Source organism: Seriola lalandi, unplaced genomic scaffold (assembly GCF_002814215.2).
Source record: "Seriola lalandi dorsalis isolate HSWRI2012SDOR001 ecotype SW California unplaced genomic scaffold, Sedor1 jcf7180002052129, whole genome shotgun sequence".
Classification (NCBI taxonomy): Eukaryota; Metazoa; Chordata; class Actinopteri; order Carangiformes; family Carangidae; genus Seriola; species Seriola lalandi.
Genome location: NW_019522682.1, coordinates 219,780 through 226,975, shown reverse-complemented (window position 1 = coordinate 226,975; position 7,196 = coordinate 219,780).

The window sequence follows — 7,196 nt, the reverse complement described above, 5'->3', positions numbered from 1 at the left end:
CCACACCCCCGCATGCCTCCCCGTGCAGATGTTGCACTCTCTGGGTCCTGCCTGCGTGGAGAGCGTCAAGCCTGTTTGATGTGTGATGAAACGGAATCGAGCGAGCCACTCAGGGGCTCGGGGAGCAAAGGGGGTAGAGGGGGTGAGGAAGGGTACCAGCGAACGATGGGAGTAGGGGGAGGGGGAGGGCAGGTGGGGAAGAGTACAGGGAGGAAGGGATGTTGGGATAAGTCTCATTACAATATCAATCAGGCTGGGCACAGAGCACAGGGTTGGGATGTCCCTGCACTGGAGGTCAGAAACCTCATGAGGAGGATGATGGGAAGGAGGAGAGGAAGCGAAACGAAACAAGGAGACAAGATGATAAGATGTGATGAGATGAGAGAAAAGAGAAGGAAGCAAGGAGAGGAATTGAGATTAGATGAAAAAAACAAGATGAGAAGAGGAAACATTCAGGGAAAGGAAACAAGATGAGAGGAGACATGGTAACAGAAGAGGAAAAGAACAGAGAGGAAACAAAGAAAGGAAATGAGATGAAAGGAAAAGGGAATATGGGAGGAGTAGGGATGCAAGTGAAAAGTGGATGAGAGCAAAGGGGAGGAAAGGAAAAGTGGAAATAAGAGGTGATAAAACAGGAGAGGAACAAAGTAAAGCAAACCAGATGAGAAGAGACAAAATGAGATCAGAAAAAATGAAATGAGAAAAGAGGAAGTATAAGGAGAGGAAATTAGAAAGGAGAGGAAGAGAGAAAGAGGTGTAAATGAGAGAAATCATTATTAGAGGAAGGAAACGAGAAGTAAGAGGGAAGGAAAGAGTTGAGGAGGAAAGTAGATGAGACGAGAGAAAAGGAAATGAGGAGAGGAAGCAAGAGGAGATGAAAGCAGGGGAGAAAGGAAGCAAGAGAAGAGGAAATTAAAGGAAAGGAAAGAGGAAAGATCAGGAGGAAAGCAGAGAAAGGAGAAGCAAGAGATGAAAGATGAGGAAACAAAAGAGTAGGTAAGGATGAAAGGAAACATGACAGAAAAGGAAATGGGAGAGGAAGAAAGAAAAAAGAAGAGAACAGGGAAAAAATGAGGAAATATAAAGAGGACAACTGAAAATTGGATGAAAGAAAGGGAAATGAGAGGAGTAGAGTGAATAAATAAAATCAAACTAAAGGTGAGGAGAGAAAAGTGCATGAGAGGAGACAGGGTGCAAGGAAAGGAGTCCAGAGTAGAGAAGAGGAAATGAGATTGGAGGAGAGGAAAGAGCAACCAAGAAAGGAAAAGGATGTGTAGTAATTAGATGAGAGGAAGCAGGAGGAAAGGAAATTAGATGAAAAGAGACGAAACAAAAGGAGAGGAAAGGAAAGTGAATCAGAGGAATCATGATAAGGAAGCAAGAGTAGAGGAGCTGGTCGCAGCTTTCTCTCATGTCTCCTTTCTCTCTTTCTTCCTCCGACATGGTTTCCTTCCCTCGACTCTTTGCTCTGCGCTCCTCTATATTCCCTCATTTACTCCTGCATCTCTCCGCCTGATCTTGCTCCCTGTGCAGTATGTTAATTATTGTTGTGAAAGAACAGGAAAGTTAATGATGACGAGGAGGATGATGATGATGATGATGATGATGATGATGATGCGATTATGATTACCACTTAGTGCGGGCAGTGCCGTGCCACGCAGAGAAAAGTTTAACAGGAGGAAGTGGGTGAAGAAGCACTAACAGGGGATCAGGTGAAGCGATGGATAGGTTAGCAGTTAAAGATCAAAGTGAAAAACAAAGGCGGATTTCAAACGGGCCCAGAGAGCTTGGCAACAGACCCGCGGCTCCTCTGATAATACTTAGATCTATAAATGTTTCTTTTTTTATTTATTTATTTTCTTATTTATTTTTAAAATTATTCATCGCCATAATAATTTGGGCCTAACAAGCACTTGAGGGAGACGGCTTCCTTTTGCATCTCTCTCTCCCCCATTTCTTTAGTTCCCCGCTCTATGGTGCTGGGAGCTCGGGGATTTGGGGGCACTATTAGAGAGAATTTCTTTTATTTGCTGCTAATGAATGATATGCATGATACTATTTTCTTTTTTCTTGTGTACTTTGTGGGGGTAACTGCGAGGATTGGGGCAGGAGCTGGAGAATTGGACTCTTTTTCAAGGCTTTGTTCATTTAACCCTCTTCTTGCCTTCCGCGCGAGTGCATGAGGTTGTTATCGTCACTTTGCCAAATTTCCAATTCAAATATGCTATCATACTTCACTTGACACCAGTGATATGGCATAGTTTGACTTTGTTTTGCTATTTTCAGTCACATTGTATGTTTATGAAATATGGGTTAACTGTAAACATCTCTGCCACCAAGAGAAATAACTGCACATTTATTGTTCTTGATTCTTAAAATGATTCCTGTTTTTTTTTTTTCTTTTTTTTTTTTTTTTTTTTTTTTATGCCCACATGGTGCATCCTAATGCTCGGCTGACAATATGATTTTATTACTTGTTTATGTTGAGTTAACACACACTTCACTGCTCAAACATACACCTTTTAATGACACACTGTATAGATGAATTGATGAAGTAATAATCACAACATGGATGCTCACACTGAACATAAATACTGAACCCCTGACCGGTTTTGTCAATTGACAACTCCAAGAAACTACTACACAAATACACTGTCTGCCCAGCTCCAATCACATCCAAATGTTTGATTGCCTGTTTAAATTTAGAGAATCACATGGTCTGTTAGTTGGGTTGACAGTGGTCCTCTGACAGAAACAATCACTTTTCAAATCCTGGTGGGCTGCAGTATCGGGGGGCTGTCATAAATCCACAAAGTTTTAACCAGCCCTCTCCGTGTACCTGTCGTTCCAGCTGTGCATGAGAGTGGCAACATACGTGTTCCCGAACTGCGCTCACTGGCCACACACAACCATGTTTCAATTCTCACGTTGAGCTAAAGCTAGCTTGAATAAATCTAACCTCAGCATTGGGCAGTTGTTGACATGTTGTCAAACCTGCATGGATTGGGGAATAATAAAGACAGGTTTACCTTTCAATCTGATTATGGATGATGTCACACCAGGTGTGCCCAGTCAGAGACACAGGGAAGGTGTAGTTTTGGTTGAACACGAGGGAGAGCAGCGGCATCAGTAGCTGAGCTTGAGGAAAGAGTGGAGGAATGTCGCAGAGTGAATATGGCTGCAACAAAGGCTTATAGCCTACTTACTACTTCATCCTCATGTTGGACGCTACAGTGACTCATTATCACCTCTTGAGGTACAATGTCGTTTTACGAGATGAGACAGGCTGGAGCTCGCTGGTTAGCATGCTAACCTCAGTAGACATCTGAAACACAATATAAAGACGTCTTTGTCACAGTGTCAAAACTGTTATTTCTTCACAGTCTGTTCTTGGAAATACTTATTGCCACTTTAACAAGGAAAACTAGGACAGGATAGGCTCAAGTCAACATAGTTCTTGAAAAACTTGACATTTATTGGAGTCCAGAAAAGTGATGGCAAAAATGACAGTGTTAGAAGCCAATAACCACCATATTACTCGTTAAACCTGATATTTTTGCAGTATATTCTCCTGATGCCGTAGTGAATAAAGTATTTATTTTGCTGTTTGTGCAAAGATGTTGATATTCACTGGAGAAACACTGACCTTCACCTCTATGCAGAAAACGCAAATACCTTTTGAAGTCTCATCTCAGTAGACTTTTGGAACAACTGTGCGCGCGCACACACACACACACACACACATGCACATACACATGTATACATGGACAAACAGAGGAACATAAGATATTTTGCCTGCAGTGATTTTGCCTGCAATACAATATTCCAAATGTTAAAAAAGCAGCACACATCCATGTGCTCTGTGCCAGTGTAAACATGGCCTGATAATGACCTCCCTCCTGACTGAAGAGAGATGCTCCTCCTCAACTGTCCCTCCTCTCCTCTCCTCTTCTTCTTCTTTGGTGTGATGTGTGCGTCGACCCGGGCCCCAAAAACTTTGAAGTTGCCTCTCTGCCACCTTCTGCCTAAATCGGCAGCTTCTGATGGGAGTTGATGGAGGCTCTATTGTCTCCCTTTGGAGCGCGCTGCAGGAGAGGTTGTGTGATGAATGTTTGAGCAGCGGTGATAAAGCTGCACTTTTCCCATGCTGAGAGTCATGCCAGAGGCTTCACACGCCTCGACGGTCATGAGGGGAGAGTCCAGGCCGGGCCGCCCTGATCTTTACCTCCTACAGTGGGCTATATGGACGGGGCTTCAGGGAGCTCTGGGGCTAAAGGTCGACTGTATAAGTACAGAGCACAGGTCCATAACACACCTGATAAAAAAGACGTGTGTGTTGATGCACAAATTCACACTGATGCTGGCCTTTTATTCTCTTTTGGACACACCGCACAGAAACAAACTTCGTACTAATATGTGTGGACGCTGAGGGCTCGTGTTAATGTTTAATTCAAGCCTGTAAATGACCATCAATTAATAAACCTCATACTTCAGTCTTATCTATGTTGCATGGGCGAATGTTTAACTTTTAATCTGGCAGCAGAGATGTCGACACATGCTCGAGTCTGAATTAAAAACTACCACAGATTGACTCAATTAGAGCGATCCTGTGAAATATATCACTCAGATGCAACTTGCCGATGTTAAATCCCCATCTTTGTTTGTTTCTGCACAGCTTGTTGCTCCCCAAACCCCGAACATCTGTGCAGAGGGAGGGGATGGGGGGGGTTGTGGGGGCTTGATGGCAGGCCACATGGGGAGGGCCTCCTCTCCCTCAGTCTGTCAGCCCACCTGACTGCTGTTGTGGCAGGCCTGCCCAAGGCAAGACCACAGGCTAGGGCCTCTTGTGGGCCTCCAGCAGGGCTCGTCAGCCTCCCTGAGCCCATTAGAGCACCCCTCCTTCCACCTCCGCCCGGGTAGCCCCCACCCAGCCCTGCAGCCCTCTGCCCCAAGATGCCATCGCTCTCCATCCTGCTCGGCTCTGCACTGAAATAACTCTATTGTTTTCTGCTGTTTGCCATGTTGTGTCTGTAATAGGAGCAGTTTGGGGGCATGTCTTTTTTTTAATTTATTTTTCTGCCTTTGCTTGCCTTGTCCTCAGGCTGCAAGGCTTCAAATCAGGCTCCTGAGAGCTTTTGGCTTGGTGGTGTGAGAGTATTTTTAGGGAACAAATTCCCAGAAAGGCCTTTTTTACAGTTACTGCACTAATGTGGTGTGACTGTCAAAGCTTCCACTTGTGTCCACAGCTCGCCTGAATGGTCCAACATGGAGGATTGTTTAAGCACTTAACCTGGATTCATTGCGGCTTATAGCAGAGACAGGAGTATTTGTGTTGTATATTTCTCTCTCTTGTTCTTACATTTCTGATTTAATGAGATTGTCTCGATAGCAGCTGAGATTCTCAGAGGCGAGGTGGGATGGGGGGTGATCAGATATTCTGGATATCCTGTGATTCTCTGTCTATTTGAGTCTTTTTGATCTAAATGAAACTACGGGGTGCAGAACAGATCCTGCATGTGAATCAGACCCGGCGACTTTGCATACGAGCCGCAGAAATACCAGGAGAGCAAATTCATGTTCAACCCCAGTTGTGGATGCAATTTGTGAACGTGAGCTTCTGAAGTGCGCTGTAATGGTTCAATTTATAATTAATCATATCTGATTTGCCAGATTGCCATAAACTTGGGGAATAAAAATTTGGGAGTGTTGGGTTTTCTTACTTTTTTAAGCATTAAGTATTTATGATCCTTGATGGATATATAAACTGTGGTAAATCCATTGCCTTGAATATTGATTATCTCTAATTAAACATGCAGTTTGATAAGAAGGTTAGCTGCTTTCTCTGGTCAGCGCCCCCCCCCCTCCCCCCCCCCCCCCCGTTTCACAACTATCATGATTTTTTTAAATTCCTGACCTCCTTGTGGTGTTTCCCTGTTTGCAGTTCAGTGTGCCAATTAGCTGTAGAGCTCTTTAACGAGCAAGTCATTAGTTCTAATTAGGATGTGGTTAACTGCGATGCATTAAAAGGCGAAACCCATCATGTTGAAGGATGGTGGTGTCGCCGCTAAGCTCGACTGGAAACAGCTGTCGACTTTCCTGAGAGGGTCACGCTATAAACAAATACTCCCCCGAGCACAGCGAGAGGATGGGACACCTACTCGTAGAAACGACTGGCATGCAAAATTGAGAAAAGGAGGTGTTTGAAGCGTGCGACTGGAAAAAACAAATGGTATTGTCTGTCTGTATCTTGTATTTCTTGGACATACTATTGGGTGTAGCCTATCTCAAAATGTTGCAGGCCCTCAAAATGATTTATAGGAACCTTCTGTTTTCACACTGTCTCCTAAAATTATGTTCATATGAAAACCCAGATTATATTTTTATTAAAATTATAAGGAAAGTTTTCAAAGAATGTTTCTGATAGTGGGTTACTGCAGTGACCAGTCTGCTCTGTATAACATGACAAAGTAGTGCTACCCACAGGTGTATTATGACCTCTTGTGTTGTAAATGCAATAGTGGCTGAAGCACCGCCACCAGCAAGAAACCATGTTCGGCGAGAAAACTTACATATAGCACGTGTAAGATATTAAGCAAACCATTTAGTAGCATATGAATGTCACTAAGCGACAGGGTTGTGTCAGTTCTGCCTTTTCTTTACGTAACAGGTTCAATACATAAATTATGAATTAGATAATTTATTGTCGCCTTCCAAAACAAACCACATGAGCGATTCATATGAGTGTTTTCTGGCTTAGTCCAAAGTCAGTGTTTTCGTACTTTGGAGAAAGATGGAGGTCATTGTTAAAAGAAAACAAAGTGTAGGTTGGAGCCAGGGAGCAAATGGCCGGCTCAGTATCAAAGTCTCATGCTTTACATACCTGACTATCCACCCTGCTCTCCTCACAAGAGGTTTAGTGCTACAAAAATGTCACAATGGTAATTTGTGAGATAGCTTGACAGGAAAATGTGCGCCATAAGCTGCTGATTATACCAAGGCTCCAGCAGCAAAACTGAGTGTGTTAAATTTAGTAATGATGTGTTTTATTGTTACAATTTCAACTTTTTCAGTGTAAGAGGAAATAATGTGTTTCTTTCTTCAAAAGTTTCATAGTCTAATTTGTAAAAAAAAAAAAAAAATTAGCTAGCCTACTTTAATTTTTTTTTTATTATGAGATATTTTTGGCATTTTAGCCT